We start from the raw sequence: 17,753 nt of genomic DNA on the forward strand, positions 1-17,753 counted from the left end.
TTGTTCCAGCCCTTCCCCATAACTGTCCTTCCCTGTGCTGTCACTAAGTGTTGCTGTTGTTCTTCTGTTCTGCTGAGAGATCACAGTCTGAGGCCTCAGCCAGGCTTTCAGCGTCTCCCCGCTGTCCCAAGCACCCTCACCTCTGCTCATGCCGCTGCTTTCTCTTCACCTGCTGTCAGCGATGTCCAGAGCTCCAGCTTCTTTTCCTTCTCTCTTGTCCTAATGTGGAAACTTCTAAGCTCTGTGAGAGAGAAACAGCAAGGAGTGTTTTGTTGATTAACCATCCTTTGTAATTTCCTTAGCAATTGCCTTCACCTGGCTTGTTTGCCTCATTTGGGTCATGATTCTATGGGTCATGATTCTTTGTTCATATGGAGGACTTACTTCCAGTCTGAAACTCTTAACTGGTCTGAAAAAAAGTGTGTCAGAATGTATGTAAATACATTGATCTTGAATCAATTTCTGAATCTATAACCTCATCATTCACAATGCAGAACTCTCCAAAGAATGAGGGAGAGAAAGTTTTGGAGATCCTGAAATTTCTGCTGACTCGGTATGCAAATTAAATTACATTTTTAGAAACCATAAGTAAGTTTAGTTACATACATAACTGTTGGATGCTATCTAGATAGCTTTCATGAGAAAAAAACCCCAAAATAGTTATTCTTCCTAAACAGTTTGCCCACACATTGGCAGGAAGACCATAATCTTTAACAGGACACTTTTCAGCAGTAGCACTGCCCATTTCTCTCTGGTCTTTCTTCTTCTCCCATGTAGCCTGAAAATAAAAAGTGCTCAAAAAGAACATCAGCCTCCTTGGATGTCAGAGGCTTCAGCACAAAAAGCCTTTAGGCAGGACTGGAAGTGTTCACCTCCATTGCTGGACAAGCAATTTCTCCAATTTTAGCCAAATAATAAATAAGACCCTAGTTTTAAATTAGAATTAAAGAAGATTTAAGATTGGAATTGATAGCAGTAGTGTGATTCAAGGTAGCAGGTGAGTCCTTGATCAGGACCATTTTACTGTATGATGCCTATCTAATGGAGATGAACTAACAGCCCCCTGGAAAAATGGTCAGATCCTTGCATCTGGATATCAGCATATTTCACTGGCACCCCAAATCCTACATTTCTGCAGCTGTAACTCAGGAGTTTTTCCAGCCTTAACTCCTGAATTTTTGTATGTGCTTCAGATATAACCCCTCAGATTCATATTGCAACAGGACAGATATTTTATTTAATAAACCACATTCATTTTATTATGCCTCTACCCTCAGTAAAGTACTCATAATAGCATTATAATTATACTTCACCAAAGCAGGCTATATGCAGAAATAATAATCCACATACTTACATTGCAAGGGCCTGATCCAAAAGCCATTGAAATCAGTGGAAAGATCTAATCAAATTTAGGATTGATATCAATATGTAACAAGCATCTTTGAACTTACTGGATGAGATTACAAACAAATTAGTGTAATTGAACTGAAAAACTGAGAATATCTACCTTTTGGACTACAGTTTTAAATCTAAGGGCAGGAGATAGTGGAACTTAAACACAAGTCTATGTTAGGATAAAGTATTTCCCTCACAAACTGGGAGAAAGGAATAAATATTACCTGGCAGTATCTTGTTACAGATAGTGATTTTTCAGGTGACTTGAAAAATACTCAGTAGTCCTACTGAAAGTCTTAAAAGGATCAAATCTGCAACAAAAAATATTTAGACAATTTGATTCTTAAAAATAAATACATAAATCCCAGTCTGGAGACTTTATCCCTGCTAGAAACTCTTTGAGGACATTAGATATTCCTTATCCAGATATGAGATAGAAAATTTTAGCACAGGTTCTGCAAAGGGTTAAACTTCTCCCATTCCCTTTTAAATCAGTGTTTGTGGATACTCAGATTTCAAGAGGTCTCAGTACTTCTGCAGTAGCAAGCCCTAGTTTTTTTTATATTACCTTGGCATGCTGGCCCCCTAGCACAACAGTACTTTTAATAAATTGGGCTTTCATTTAAAGGTCTTGTGATTTGTTGCTGCGTGGTAAAGGCAATAGTTACCCTAGAATTGTGTCCTTTCATACTGTGGATATATTGTATTGCTCTAGCACTGCCCCTTTGTTAAAAAGGCTGTTATTTGAAAGGTTAAACTTTTCACTCTGCTCATGAAAACCTGTGAGAAAGGAGAAAGGCAGAGCTATGGATTTGGTAGTGACTCATTTCACCAGGTTGTAATAAACTTAACACCATGTCAAAATTAGAGAGCTCCTGAACTTGCAAGGTCTACCAAGTGACACATTCCAGAGTGGAGCAGAGCCCAAGGAGCAGGGGGTGTTCCAGGCAGGCAGGTCCTGCTCCTGTGCCTAAAAATCCGTGCTGCCCATGGTCCCCAGGCTGGGGTACAGTGCTGGGAGCAGGGATGAAGTCCATGCATTTTCCTTCAGCTCAGGGAGGATGAGAGCAGCAGAGCCCTCTCCCCTGGCTGCAGGCAGGGTGCCTGCTGTCACACACAGTGCTGGCTGCTCAGGGCCTGGCCACTGCTGCTGTCTTGTTCTCTGCTGGGTGCCAGCTGTGCCACCAGCACTGCTGCTTGCTTTGGCATCAGGAATTCCTAAATGGTTTTTGGCCTTTTCGTTTGTCTTGCTTTCTGTTTTTCCCTTTTAAATTTCCTTGGCCATTTTCCCAGCCTGTTGGACTACTGCAAGAGAAAATGATATGATCAGACTGGTGTCGTATGCATATTGAATTCCTGCCATATGCATGGGGGAAAGAAACTGTCTCCCAGAGCCAGAAGATGAGGCAGATAAATGGCCAGTATGGGAGAATGCTGAACCCTCAGCTGAGTAAAGAAAACCTCAGGCCAGACATGGAACTGGGAACATGATGGGACCAGTATTAGAAACTGAATTATGGATTATTTGGGCTCTCACTCTGCACTTAAGGCAGGGTGACAGACCCACAGAGCACACAGAGCTTCCATCTCCCTGCATGTCTGTAGGTGCTGCTGTGGGCAGAGCACCACCAGACAGCAGGGCAGGCTGAGCCAGCCATCCTCCTCTCCCCTGGCTTCTGACAGTGTGGGACAGACATAAATATTATTTATACCCATAAATAGTGGGTAGGACCCTAGACATATTACCACGAACTTGGGATGCTTAGAATACATACATATATTTTTATAACTATAAAAATAATCATGCATCATCTTTACTTTTTAAACCTTAACCATCAGCACAATGATCACACAGCTACATAAAGCAATATGACTTACAAAAATTAAATCAAGCAGATGAATAATAAAGATCTCATCTCCAAAATCCAAATTTTATATTTTCATTTATTTCCTTATCTGTCCTTCTGCTGTTCACACTATGGTAGTCAATCATTCCTCCATTATACCAAGTTAATTCACTTTATGTCATGGCCTGTCATCACAGTTTAAAAGGTTCTTTTCTCTTGATTCCGAGACTTTAGAATAAGACAAAGTTGATCAAGGAAAGAATGAGGATAAAAAAGGAGAAAATACAGAGAGAAAAAGCAATTTTCAAGTTAAGAACCTTTCAAAAGCACCACTCCTCTTTTCAGTGGGACTCAGGCTTCTCCCGCAGGGCAGACAGGCACTCAAAATTAACAGGTCCAGAGGTACTGTTGGCTAATGATTTTTCCCATGCAAGCAAGAAAGAAAATGTCTATACCTTGGAATATCCATTAAAATTAGCTGGTTTTAGGAAAAATTCCAAGTGCATTTGTGTGCACTACAGTCATGAATTGCTGAGAAAATAAAATTAGGGCTTGAGATCTCTCTGTCTGGACTTCTTACCACTGTGGGACCACAGAGAGGCATGTAGACACATTTCTTCACTGTCCAAACTGCATTGACAGTCAGTGTGGGACCCCCTTTTCACTGTTGGGCTGCTGTGAAATGTTCCCTTACAGAACCAGCTCGGTGGTGTGGGGCAGATGTGCAGCACAACATGGACAAAGTGGCTGTTCTCTGAGCGTGGCAGTCGCTGCTGTCCTGGAGAGATTGCTACAGCACTGCCCCACCTCTGTCCCGGCCCCTGTGATCTCCAAGTGTCCCTGGGTTCAGAAGCACAGGGGGAAGGAGGAGGAAGAACAGCTCCTATCCCTGCTCCCAGCCAGTCTCCAGCGGCTCCAGCGCTCCATGGGCATGGGCTGGACCAGCACGGGATACCCTCAGGGCCTGGCAGGCACCTACTGCCTGTAAAAACCCTACACCAAACAGACAATTAGCACTTTAAAGTGTTTTCCCCACTCTGCTAAAGTCTCTGATCTTGAAAGAGCATTTGGACAAGCTTTTAATGATTCTACTCACCAACGCTAATTAACATTTCTTCAGTTAGTAGCATCCTCATAAGGAGATGTTCACATTGTCTTTAGAATTGATTCCTTCTCAGTTGGTTCCTCCTCTATTTCTGCTACAGCGTTCTTCCTTCTCTCCTTTTTTCCTAATTTTTAGAAATGATCAGAATATTCTCTTAGAAAGACAAAGTGTGTCCTTCACCACTGGTCTGTGGTCTATTCCAGGGGGCAGAAAATGCTGTCAGGACCCAAGAAGGAGGCATGCTCCCTGGCTTCTTGCTTGTCTCTTCATTCACAATCTAACTGCTTTCTTTGCAATAAGCACTAATGATTTGTCACATGCTTAGCTCGCAGACCAAGCACTCTGTTAGTAATCACAGTGTGCTTACTCTTTCTGGATAGTTCTCCAGAAGGAAAGCCAAGGCTGAGCTCACAATTCACACACTCTGTAAGGTAATGGCTGTGCAAGGGCAGCAATACCTCAGAACACCGAGGGCAGCACTGAAATTGGGTTGTAGCTGGAAGAATTTATGAATCTGTCATTCCTTTATCAGTTACCATTACAGAGCTAGTGGGACATTTCAATTTCATTTCTACTGCAGGTAGTGTTCCTCTTGAACAATTTTAAGAAATACCATTTAGTAAAAGAAAGTGTAATTTTTACATTCTTTCACCATATAAATCACCACAGCAACTAAGACTGACTTGTGTTTTTCATGACAGCTCTTTCCTTAACAGCCCATATCTTGAGACACTTTATGAAAGCCTAATAGCTTTTTTTTTTGGCAAAAATTAATCTTCTTATGACTTAACTTGCCCCCTGCATGGCAGCCGACTGTGAGAGCGATTGCTTGAAGGCAATTGACTCTATCTGTAATGGTTACCTAGTGTTTACCACTGGTTAAAGAATCCTGATTTGGTGGAAGACACTTCAGAAAAGAGTAGCATGTGTCCCTAAGTGTTACCAATAACACCAGAAAACATTTCTGTGGTTAGAATATTCTGCAGCTTGGGTTTCACTCACTAGAATTGGAATGTTTGGATATTATCTGCACTTCAGAAAAATAGAATAAGGTGCAATAGGATCATAATGAATCACATTACTTCAATGAATAGTGGAATCTCAGAGCTCATGAAGGATGTGTTTGTACATAATTATCAGATCCACTTACCACAATTAATGTGCTCCAAGTAGAGACTGAAATAGTTTCAGATCCTAGAAAAAAAAAATTGCACCCAGTGTGGGCATTGACTATGCAGAGGACTCCTTGTAGTGAAATAAAATTTGGCTTCTTTGAGAATTTCAGCTTGCCCCTGTTATTTCTGTTATACAGGGGAAATTTTTGACAGAAAAGTATTTTTACTGGTAATGCTGCTCTATGTTAAAATTACTAAAAGCTGAACCATGATTATTAGGAAATGAGCTCTCGAGTTTTTCATGACAACTCTTTGCAGAATCAGCTCCCAAACCTGGTTTGTAGCACTGGGACTGATACTTAGAGCCCTGATATAACTATGTGTATTTTTATGAGAAATATGTATTACAGTCTCTCTTTGCAAGTTGCAACTAGGAATGCAAAGACATGTCAGCCATCACTTCTGCATTATTCAGCACCAAAGGAGTGCACAAAGGTCAGATGCTTTGGATTTGGTTTTTTTTAGGTAGAAATATATGCTATTCAAACATTAGGGAGCATCTAGCATTATTATTTTCAGAACATGTATAGAGTTTTATGCTTTAAAATTTGACAGCTGACCCATCATTACTATGATCTATTTTCTCTAGTTGCACTGATATGTTAAGTTGTATAATGTAGTCCAGTGTGATTGACAGAGCCTGGAAGCAGTGGATATTTTGAATCTGGCACATCTCTCTGTGTTAAACAGTGTTGCACACAAACACTTTTTAGCATGAAAAGCTTTTTCCTTGAAGGGAAGGAGGAGGGGATGAATGGCTTTTAATCCATAAGCTCCTAGATCTTGCAACACACAGACAGATAATGTCCTTAGATTTAATGAATTCATGTGTCCAGTACCTGGAAGAAAATGCTTAAAGAAAAAAAAAAAACAACTAAAAAATAAGGCAGTTGGATATTGTTTGGCATCAGGAATAATGCTTTTTAAGCACCTGTTATTTTCCAGACACTGATTCTTGGTGGGTCATTCCATCGTATGATTGACTACTTGTTAAATCAAGTCTATCCAGTAAGAATTTTCCTCCTGGGGCCCTCTTCAAGCACTGCCTACTTACCTTTTTGATTTCTTTCTTAAATCTCTGGATAAACTTTTCCTAGCCTTTTTAATTGGCATAACTCATGTATTTATAGCCTCTCTACAATCTAATTTTGCCACCTCTTGACTGAGCTTATGAACCTGCTTAGTTCTGTCTTTCTCTACTGAAGAATCTCTCTGGCCTTTTCATTTCTTTCTTGTTTTTTCCCCTGATGGCACAGACTACCACTAATGAGAGTTGAATTTAAAGTGTGGGTTAAGTGATAACCATGCACAAACCCATGTGAAATCAAAGGTACTGCACACACCAAACTGACAGCAGAACTTGGCTCGTCTCCTTCAGAATTGGGTTGTCCATCTCAGGAGTTACTTTACAGAATATGCTTTCTAACACTGCTTTGTGTAAGATTGCGTTGTTCTGGTTCAGTTACAGGCAAATTGCAAAGTTAAGCAGATGCACAATTTCTGCCCAAACAGAAAGGAACTTCCTTTAAATCTACACATCCACCTTTCACTGCTCTGGAGAAAGTGCTTGGCAAGTAGACAGTAAAAAGAAAACCTGTGCTATAGGATTAATATATTTTACTTTCCTAATACTTTTAAATTTATGGCATATTTAAGGTCAAATGTCAAGTGATAAACAAAATGACCTGATTTAATAGCTCAGTGTTTTGTTCAACAGATTATTTCAAAACAAGCCTTGAGAATGTCACCATTGTGAACCCTATTAAAATCCAGTTTATTGGAAATACACTAAATTATACAGCCAAACATTTAAGAGGCATTACTTCTCTTTCCCTACATAGCAGAGGAACTCATGACTGGCATGGGAGAAGTTGGTAGAGTTCAGTCAGGAAAAAAACATATGGGCTGGTAGTTCTGAACCATGTGCATGTAGAATAAATGTATCTTCAAACATATGTGCTAATACATAAAGAAATATACACATGTGTAAACACATCCATAACAGCTAATTCAGAGTACTTGCTCTGCTTATAGAAAGCCTTACTTGTTAAAAAGGTCCCCAACTTTCAATTTTTGCTATTTTGAAGGGTGCAGTTTTCTGGCTGGATTGTTTTGAAGTGACAAAATCAAGGATTTATCTTCATTCCTTTCTGCAAAGGAAGGAAGACAAATCCTTGAACATGCTGGCTAATAAGGAGAGTTGCTGTTGGTCTTCACTACTAAATAATTATTTTGCATGCCTGGCCTCTGACAGAGGGAGATGCATGATCTTTGCATATATATTTTTATGTAGACAATATTGACCTAGATTGAGATTAATTTTGCAGGCTGCTGTTAAACTGCTATAATATAAATATAAATGTTCTCATGCCATTCATCACTTTGTTTACAAACTAAAGTTTTTACAGAGCTTAGCATAACCTTGTATTACCTTGCTAAAACAGTATCAGCTGCTGGTAAAACATGCAGTTTGTTTGGTTTGGAATCAGGATTTTGGTTTCAGCAGAGCTCTGAGAACCAGAGCTCTGTACCCCTTCTGTACCTGTGAGCCAGCAGAGGGAGCGAGAAATGCTGTCCATGTCCAGTGTCCGTGAGACATTCCTGAGCCCTGGCTAGAGCTGCCTGTCCTTGCACTCTGATTTGGGAGCTGCTGCTTCCCAAGGACTTTGTGATGAGCCCTGTTTGCTGCTCCAGATTCTTAGTGGCAGTTTTCAGCTTTTGCACCTTGCAGTTTGGTTAGCTGGATCTTCCATGGGAAGCGCAGGGATATCGGTCTGCAGCCAGACATGCAGAGTCCACCCAGGGCCGTAAAAGCTATGGAGAAAACAAGCACCGTGGTTTTGAGTTAAAAAAGAGTATTTGATGATCCAAACAGGGCCATTCCTAGTTAAAATTTCATAGCACATTGTAGGCTTGGCTTTCATACAAGAACAACAAATTAAGAATTTTATTAATTATGCCAGTAGTCTTGCTCACAGACTATTGGGCTGAAGGGAGGTACCCACAAAAAATTTTGCACCCCTTCTTGACAAAATAAAAGTGTTTGACTCAGGAATTGTGCAAAATGTTCACGTTTTCCTCTTTGTACTTAAAATATCAGCAAAGGACTATTTCAGACCCTTACATAAGGTTCCCATAATGCCAGTGGCAGGAATGACATCAGTTTTTAAAGCATAAAAGGCACCTCATCTAGGCTCAGAAATGTCAGTAGTAATTACAAACTTTGTTTTCAAGTATAATCAATTCTTTATTTATGGTGTGAAATGTTTTTTACCCTTTTGAACTTTCACCATTCTAAGCCAAGCAATATTGTTGGCATGTTCCTTTAAAAATAATTGCTTCTGGACTGAGAAATTGAATGTCAAGTTCCAAGTTGATGTAAATTAAATGGGTTGCATTAATAGTCTGGCGTGTGGTAGGAGTGAGTGTTTGGATTCTGGGTTTGACTTCAGGACATGACCTCTTGATCACACAGGTCAGCACAGATGGGAAATATTGAAGAGGTACCCCAGGTTGACATGGGGAAGAAAGTGTCTAGAGCTGATGGATCACAAACTGTCTGATCCATTAAACAGAAGCAATGTCAGGGGCTTCTCAGAGAATGAAGCTTAGTTGTCATAGGTCATTATACTCTTCAAAAAAAGAGTTGGAAGGAAAATCACGATGATGGAAATCCTCAGGGCTGTCATGTACACATAATCTTCTAAACCTTCCTGGATTAACACTGCCAAGCCTGTGTACAGGGGAATGGAGTAAGGAACCCTGATATTAACTCTTAGCTTCTGCAGTACAATTATGTGACAGATTTCCCACCTGTGGCTTTTAAAAAGAATTATTTTACACGATGCAGCATTTTTAAATTGAAAGCAGGACATCTACACAGCCGAGAGTCACACTTCTGTGACCACGTCTTGAGAAGAATTCCATCCATGAGAGCAACCACATTCACAAGGTCAGGCAATACACATCTCTTCAAAGGGAAGGAACAGGTGAATTGGAGTGAAGTTTATATATTTTATTTAATTGAAGGCTATCTCCTGCCATTACAACTGGCTTTTCTTTCAACTTCTGAGCAACCCCAGCTCTCTCAGTCTCTCCTCCTGACATATTTTCCAATTCCTTAGCTCCTTCAGGGCCCTTGGCCAGCCCTGCCCCAGTATCACTGCTCCTTTTGTGCAGCTGGGGAGAGCAGAGCTGGGCTTGGCAGGGTCTCCCTGGTGCTGAGCAGAGGTGAAGAGTCACCTCCCTTCACCTGGTGGCAGCACAGTTCCCACCACAGAGCATGAATGTACTGGTCCTCTCTGCTGCCAGGCCCACGTCTGCCTCGTGCCCAGCTTGCTCAGAGCATGGCAGAGCTGCTTTCCTGACAGCTGGCCCCAGCTTCTCCTGCTGGATGGGCTTTTTGTTCCCAGGTGCAGGGCTTAGAGGGAGAATCCCTTTGCACAATTTCATGCGTTTCCTGAAGATTACCTATCTTCCCCGCACAAACTCTCAGGTGCATAAAAACGCTTTCTAATTTTGTATCCACAAATGTACATATGTATAAAATATATATATATTAAAAATATAAATATATATATATATATATATTCCCATTTTAATTGTTAATAAGTAAAAATATTGCTTTAATGCTTTTGTTGGATTGGACTCGGGAGTTTTGCAGTTTGCTGGCAATTAATTAGCACTGATGAGTCCCAGGTCTAAGGTCTTCTCAAGGACATAAAGAATATGTTGGGATTTTGAGTAATAAAAATAAGCTGATAAAGTGAGCACTGAAACTAATTTTATGTGATATACTACATAAAAGCTCTTACATTAATTGTTCCCTGTAGCATCTAGCTCTTAATTGTACAGTGTTGGCTAATAAGAGGAACAGGTGATAAAGCCCAGTATTTTTATGCCTTTTCATTGGCACTGTTTGAAATAAATTCAGAAGTGACTTTAGTAAGGCACAACCTGTTTCTGTTTAGGTGCCTGGCCCGATTTTTTCAGGTACAAGGCGAATTTCAAAGAAGTTAAGCTAGCCTTTTACTGATGACCTGGATGCTGATCCCTTTAAAAATATTTGAATTAACTTAGAAAAGGACTTCGGTTGATTGTGTAAGGAAAACACAATCCTTCCCTGGCTGACAGTGAACTTTGCAGTTTCAATAAACAGTCTTGGAGAGAGGAAGAAAAACCTAGTATAGACAGCTAATTTATGCTGATAATTAACTGCTAGCAGTAGATTGGGTGGATCTGATTCAGATTGCTCTCCCACTGCTGTAATTCTTCGCGTCTGGCTGTGCTAACCACATGACACTAATACAGAGAATTATAATGATCAATACAATTATGGCTTAGTCTCTGTCCTGTGGGCACTATTTTTTCTTAACAAAGAAGGTTCAGAATCTGTTATTTGACCTGTTTGTGAGGCCAGAGCATCATGGTAAATCACTGCCTGTAGTACCGAATCAAGAAAACTATTTAAATGCTGTACTGTGAAAAAGTCTGCACAGCTACAGAAGAGAACTGTAGAACATAATGACATAGAAAAACTAGATTTAATCTAGCTAAATCTCATACCTCTAATATGCTCCAGGAAATCCCCCAGCAGGCAGCCAGGATTCCATGGCCAGCACTCACACTGCTAGCTGAGGTCCATGCTGTCTCACTGCCATCGGGACTGAAATGTGACCAGGCTAAAATGAAGCCAGCTTGGGGCTCAATCTTCCAGCCTCAAGAGGAGTTAAGCATATGAAACCTAGGATGAACAAAGGCACCATTTAGATGAGTTTTCTCACTGACACTGCAGGGAATGAGGGGAATGAACACTGCTGCTGAAGTGAAAAGAGGTTCAATCCTCTGCCCTGCACTGACACGGAGCAGGACTGAAAGATCACAGCCCAAATTCTCAGGTCTTCTGCATCTACCTCTGCTCTAGAGCAGCTCACAGCTTACCCAGGAAAGAGTCACACAGAAAACACACATATAAATATTAAAAAGTGGATAATTCAACATAAAAAGCTGGATTTTTTTTCTATATTCAAAGTGATAGTAAATAATGTAAATGTATATACTCTAGGAATAAAGAAATGTGATTATACACACATAGCCATGCTCTTTATACTGTGATGCTGTGCACAGCTCAAAATACAGCATAAACATTATGTGCACTCACCCATTCATATTTTACATTTTTCTATTCTCATATCTCCATTATCAATTAAACTCTATAGGCCCTATTAAAATTATGATTTTCTGGCCTTCTGGCTGTTTCAGTTTGTTTCAATAAGGACTGACAATGAAGTTATGTAAACACAGTCACTTTTGCATTTTGTGGAAATTCACATTAGTTATAACAAAATGAGAAAATCCTGCAAATGACTCAAATTTTCCAGAGTGCCATTTCCAGGGCAGAAGTCGTTTCACACTAGACAGCACAGTGGCTGTGCTTGCCTAACTCAGTTAAAACAAATAGGAAACAGCCAGCAAGAGACAAGGTAGAAAATCCCTTTTAGGGGAGACAAGACGCTGAGTACATTTCTCAATGGGTCTGTACATTAACAGCCAGCACTCTTTTAAAGCCCTAAAGTGTTTGTAGGACAGAAAATTAATTTGTTTCCTAATTCCAAAGTGAATCATATGCTCCAAACAGATTTTCAAGTCAATGAAACATGACCTTGTATGATCTAATTAAACAACTCAAAGATATTGGTTGTTTTAAGATCCCTCTGGATATACTTCAGTTCAAATGCACACGCATCATCTCAATGTACAAGCTCATAAATCTACAGAAAATGCAAATCAGATCATTAATGCTTTGAATTTGACAGTCTTGCCACTGTTTTCTAAAGGGTAATACATGAAAAATTCCTGGATTACACATACTCATTTTTCCAATTTACAGAGCATAGTAGAAAAACGCCATACTGGAAAGCCGAACCCCAAATATCTTTGTTTGGCTTCTAAATATCTGGTCCAGAATCAGGTATAAAATAACAAGTTCTCTGAAACTTGCTATTACAATTTCTTCTCTGGATGTCCTGACCCTTTGAGTGGTGCACTGGAGCAGATGATGACCTTTGAATGTCCCTTTCAATGTAAATTTTTCTATAAGTCTGTCCTAATTCTCTTGATATTTTGTGAATTGACTTCTCTGCTCCAGTTCACATAACTGTTTGATTACAAAAAAAAAATTCTATGGCTGGTTTTTTCCTAAATTTTTAGTCTCTAGTATTGCTCCCACAGTCTCCTTTTCCCACTCTCAGTTTTGGCCCAGATCTCTGTGTAGACTTATCTATGATCTGCAGTCTACACATCCTATATAGATGGATGGCCTTACATAGATACTCTGTTCTCTTACTACTCCTGAATGTCCATATGTCTGACAAGAATTCTGTCTCAAATGCCAGCAACAACTATCTTCAGGGTTACCACTGATTCCCATATTTTAATTTCCTTTTCCACAGTCACATCTTTCACTACTTTTTCATCTCTTTAGTCTCCAAAATCTTACCTATTTTTTTTTTCCATCACTTTTCTCTACTCTAACCTGTCACACCTTGTAGCTGCCCTGTCCCTCCTCTCTTCTCCCCTTCCTACCTCTTACCATCAGCATGGCCATAGCTACAACACATTTGTGCAGCCGGAAAACCCACTCCAGAAGGATGCTGCCTGGGAAAACTGGGCTGCCACCATTTGATTTCCTTCCTTGCCTCCATCACTCAAAATGAATGCCACGCAGGGACGTATTTCTTCAACGCGTTTTTCTTTACTCCAGATTCAGCCCCTAATCCCACAATTGGATCCACATGGCTGGCTGTGCAAATTGAAAAGGGGGCTGGAAGGGTGGGCTGCAGGCAGCAGAGGCTGTGCTGCCCCTGCAGGACACGGGGCTGGCCCTTGCCAGGCAGTGTCCCCTGACTCGGCCGCGCTGCGCGCGTGGCCCTGCGGCTGCCCCGTCCGCCCCGGAGCTGCAGCCAGCGCCAGCCCAGACGGCTGCTTCCAATATTCCTGAAATAAAGTCAACACACCAGATCTCACTAAACAACTAATCACCTATGGCATGTACATGATTTTCTTCTTCTCTGGGTTTTTTTTTTTTTCCCCTTTTCAAATGAAAATTATTTTAGGTGTGACAAAACACGCGAAACAAGTGGAAAAACATTTCCAAGTACTTTTGCTCTCAGAAACCTTTACTGATTGAAGAGATTAAGGGATTGGGGGTTTTTACTGCTTAAAAAAAAATCAATTTTTACTGAAAATTCAAACTAGTCTATGAAGCTTCGGGCCAGCAACATTTAAAAAGATTGAATTACAGCATGCCATTCTGAATGTAGCACATTATGAATTCCATATCCCTCAGCTAGAGTGACATATTTAATGATTAAGCCAAGCCACTCAACTATATTTCTATTTTAATTTTTTTCCTAGTCAGTATTAACTTTATACATACATTTCAAATGGCATGGGGAAAAATAGCAGAATAGTGAATTTGTCTGCAATAAAGGAATAACTAGCAAGGTCTTACGACTTTAAGGAATTAGAGTTCAGTGTGAAAGGTATCATGTGCAAATTAGCCCAATGTTAACAAATGCTTATTATCCTACCATTTTAAAAAACCCTGTTTTCCATGTGCTCCAGCTCTGCTCTGTGTTCTGCCCTTCATTTTACACAAGCTTTTCTTTTCCTGCCAGGAGAGAAACAGAAATGGCCATGCAAGATCAGAGCACTGGTCACATGAAGTTCAGTATCAAACGTGAGCCAGTTCTTTACTGAAGAAAAATAGGTGAAAAAAAAATCCATTTAAATACCCTTCCCTTGCTCTCCACTGATGTACATAAGAGTAAAACTTCCTTCCTGACCTGCATGGTGACTGATTTATACCCACAAGCATGGTGTTTAATTACAATGACACAGAGATGGTCAATTTATTTCCTTGTGCTTACTCACTCATGAATGTGCACTTCCTCCTTCCAGCAAAAAGTAATTATCTCTTTGCAATTATCTGCACAGATGTGGCAAAGTTAGAATTTTCATGATTGTCTGCTAAAACCTGGGGCCTTGAAGAATATGTGCTCTGCCAGATCTTTCTGTAGGCCTCAGGATTAATGAGGCCCTTGAAGAGAGACTTGTTTGCACCTGGGGTAGGATTTTATAACAGGCATTTCCAAAACTCTAAAATACAGGTGGAGGAGGTGCTATTGCAAACTCCTTGTCTTTCATAAAGTATATTCTAAGGGGGATGCTAAATTCTTCTTTTTCTAGTTTCTCCAAGGTTTACTCCTGCTTGCATTTGATACCTGTATGTGTAGACACACCTCTATGTGCAGCTATAGTTTTACACACCTACAGCTCTATTGCTGGGAATTATTTCATTGTAGGGAGGAACAAAACCATGGAAAAATAGATGTGCAAGGGGCAGGCATGCAGGTATCATTTGGTCTCTGGGTCCAAGGTAGCATCTGCTGGCTCGTGTCTCACTGCTATTTTGTCTCTAACCAATATTTAAGGATCCACAATAGAGTGTATGGCTCCCAGAGGGCATCATATGCAAAGGCTTTGTCATCTTATTATCATTAGAAATATTTTCTTAGAGTGTGACCTGGATGTTCCTTGTGCAGGCCAACCTGTGACTTATTCACCTGTTTACTGTGGTCTCATGGCACAGAGTGCTCTCTTTTCTACACTGAAAACTCTTACCATGTCCCATATCCTCTGCTTGTGTTTTGACTGAACAGCCCCACTTTTTTAACCTTTTCTCATAAGCCATTTGTTGTTTACCTGTGGTCATTCTCGTTGCTTTCCTTGAATTCTTCCTAATTGATCCAAATCGTCATTGCAGTGCAGAACTAAAACTGGACTCAGTGAAACGGAAGCACTGTAGATAGAAACTATTGTTCCACCTGATTATTCCACCTACTAACTGTTATTCCACCTCTCCATAATTATTCTGGCCTGAGACGATGGAAACTGAGTGAGCGCCTCCAGAATTGAATATAACCCTTTTCAGACCATTTCTCTAATTTCTTATGTTCACCTATAAAGGTCATTTTATCTATAAAAAATCCAAAGTTTCACTTGACCCTGTTTCATCAGACAACTTACTAGGCAAGCTTTCTGAGCCAACATCCACATCTTTTATGAAAACACCAACCAGAGCAAAGCCAGGACAATCCCAAACCATAAGCAAATCCCAGTTTGACAGGGAACCTCTGACAATTACTTTCTGGGCAGGATTACACAAGTTTTATACCTGCTTTATGGTGGTTTCACATGGAATTTTCTCTTTGGTTTGTATATGAAAATGTTATTAAACACGATATCTGACTGTATTAGAGTTTCTGCTCCTGACAGGTTTGTTCAAACTCCCACCAGTGGTTCTGGCACAGCTTTGGGCCATTTGCTGCATACCCTGTCTCAGTGTGCACCAGCTCCATGGTGTCACTGAGCTGTAAGAGCAGAAATCTGTCCCCACCTGTTGTCCCCTCTGTGTCTGCTCATAACCTTCCCTCAGATTCCTGTTGTCACAGGACTGCAAAAGGAATGACAGCTACTGAGAGCCTTCAGCTTCTTCCTGCAATATTCAAAATAAAGTGCACATTAAATATCAAACTGCAGCATGAGATGTCTGATAAGCACCGCTAATTAGGTGCATTCACACTAACTTATCAAAATGAACTTTTTTTTTTGTTTATAAGTTGCCTTACTCACCTTTCCAAGAGCTTGGGTGAAATTTTTACCCTTTAGTATTTAAATGTATTATAGGAAAACTCACTTGATGCCTGTGTCAGAGGATGGAAGAAGCAGCAGCTTTCTGAGCATCTCCATAAAAGCAATTATGAACTGTAGATTAAGTTAATCCAAAATTGTGTTCTGTGTATGAGTCTTTTGGTGAACCTAAACCCAAATGTGACACAAGGTCAGGAATTTCCTAATTAGTGAATAAATCAGTTAGAAGAAAAATTGATAAACATAAGTGACAAAAATAATGTCTGCTGCTAAAATTATCACAGACATAAGTAGTTATATATCCTGAACTCGATTTTCCCCTCATTAAATTTAGTCTAAATCAAAATGTGCTGCTCAAGAGCTCAAGAAAAAAATGTTTTAGTAAATTATTTTTTACATGTCTTTAGCACACTCAAAAATTTAGAGACACAGACTTCCATTAAGTAGAGAGAGCAAGTGGAACAAAAGTACTTTATAAATAAAAAGACAGGATCAAATTTTAGATCCTTTCTATCTGCTTATTGAGATGTACAGTTTCTCTGAATGACAGTGACCATGACAGAGTTGATCTGGATTAACAAACCTGTTGAAAGGAAAAAAAAGGCTTAAAAAACAATACCAAAACAAGAACAAAAAAAGTGACCAATCAGTTTTGAATGGATAATAATATGCATTTCTGTGAAACACAGACAATGTTCAGTGCGAGCACAAAGTGATCACTTGGAGAAAAAAAGAATTTAAATAGGATACATATCTATTGTGTAAGCAGTTTAATGGGTCTTACTTTAAGCCTTGTTGATCTGGCTTGGGCAAAATACACCATCAGACTACATCAGCAGGTACAGAAGTGGAGCAAGCTAATCCTGGAAAGGAAGCCTTTATAGTAAGAACTGTTGTGAATTTTACAGAAATTTACTCTGTCAGCTGCTTAAGTGCTAAACAATCTTTTTCCTTCGGAAATTTTCCTGCGGAAAAAGATGGTTGCAACTAGGATACAAGTTTACATCATTGTAATGACAATGTTTACAGGTAAATATTTTCTTTTCATGAATTTCAGTGTGTCCTTAGACTGTATTGAATGTGTAGAATCCTATCCAGGTTGCTTGCATGTAGTTTCTTGATATTTATTTAGAGTCAGGGGACTGGAAAGGCAAAAGGTTGTGAGAGGATTTCTAAACAAAGGTGTGTATCAAAAGTGTCATTTGGATAATACTTTTATAGTTGTTTAATCCAAAGGAAAATCGGTGGCATTCAGAAGAATTGTGCTTGAATAGTTGCTTTTGTCATCCTGCTTCTGCAGGAAATCTTTGCAGCTAAATTTGAAAAAGAGAGTTTAATTAAGAGGTTAACAGTTAGAAAATAGCCACCATACAGTAATAATGTGTAAGTGAAAAAAGGAGACAGATGAGTGATGCTATCAAACTGAATCAAAGGAACTGTTTCATCTCTGTTTTGAAAAAGAAACTGCACAGGTGGGAAAAGTAATCATCTTTAAAAATATTCACATTATCTGAAATT

The 17,753-nt window shown here is 39.7% G+C and overlaps 1 protein-coding gene across 1 annotated transcript in view; it reads left to right on the plus strand.

The window, feature by feature from the left end:
- The window catches only part of CRB1 (crumbs cell polarity complex component 1), a 96,511-nt gene that overhangs the window by 40,564 nt on the left and 38,194 nt on the right, over positions 1–17,753 (plus strand). The gene's annotated exons all lie outside the window — the stretch shown is intronic.

The sequence above is a fragment of the Ammospiza caudacuta genome, chromosome 7 (genome assembly GCF_027887145.1).
Source record: "Ammospiza caudacuta isolate bAmmCau1 chromosome 7, bAmmCau1.pri, whole genome shotgun sequence".
NCBI lineage: Eukaryota > Metazoa > Chordata > Aves > Passeriformes > Passerellidae > Ammospiza > Ammospiza caudacuta.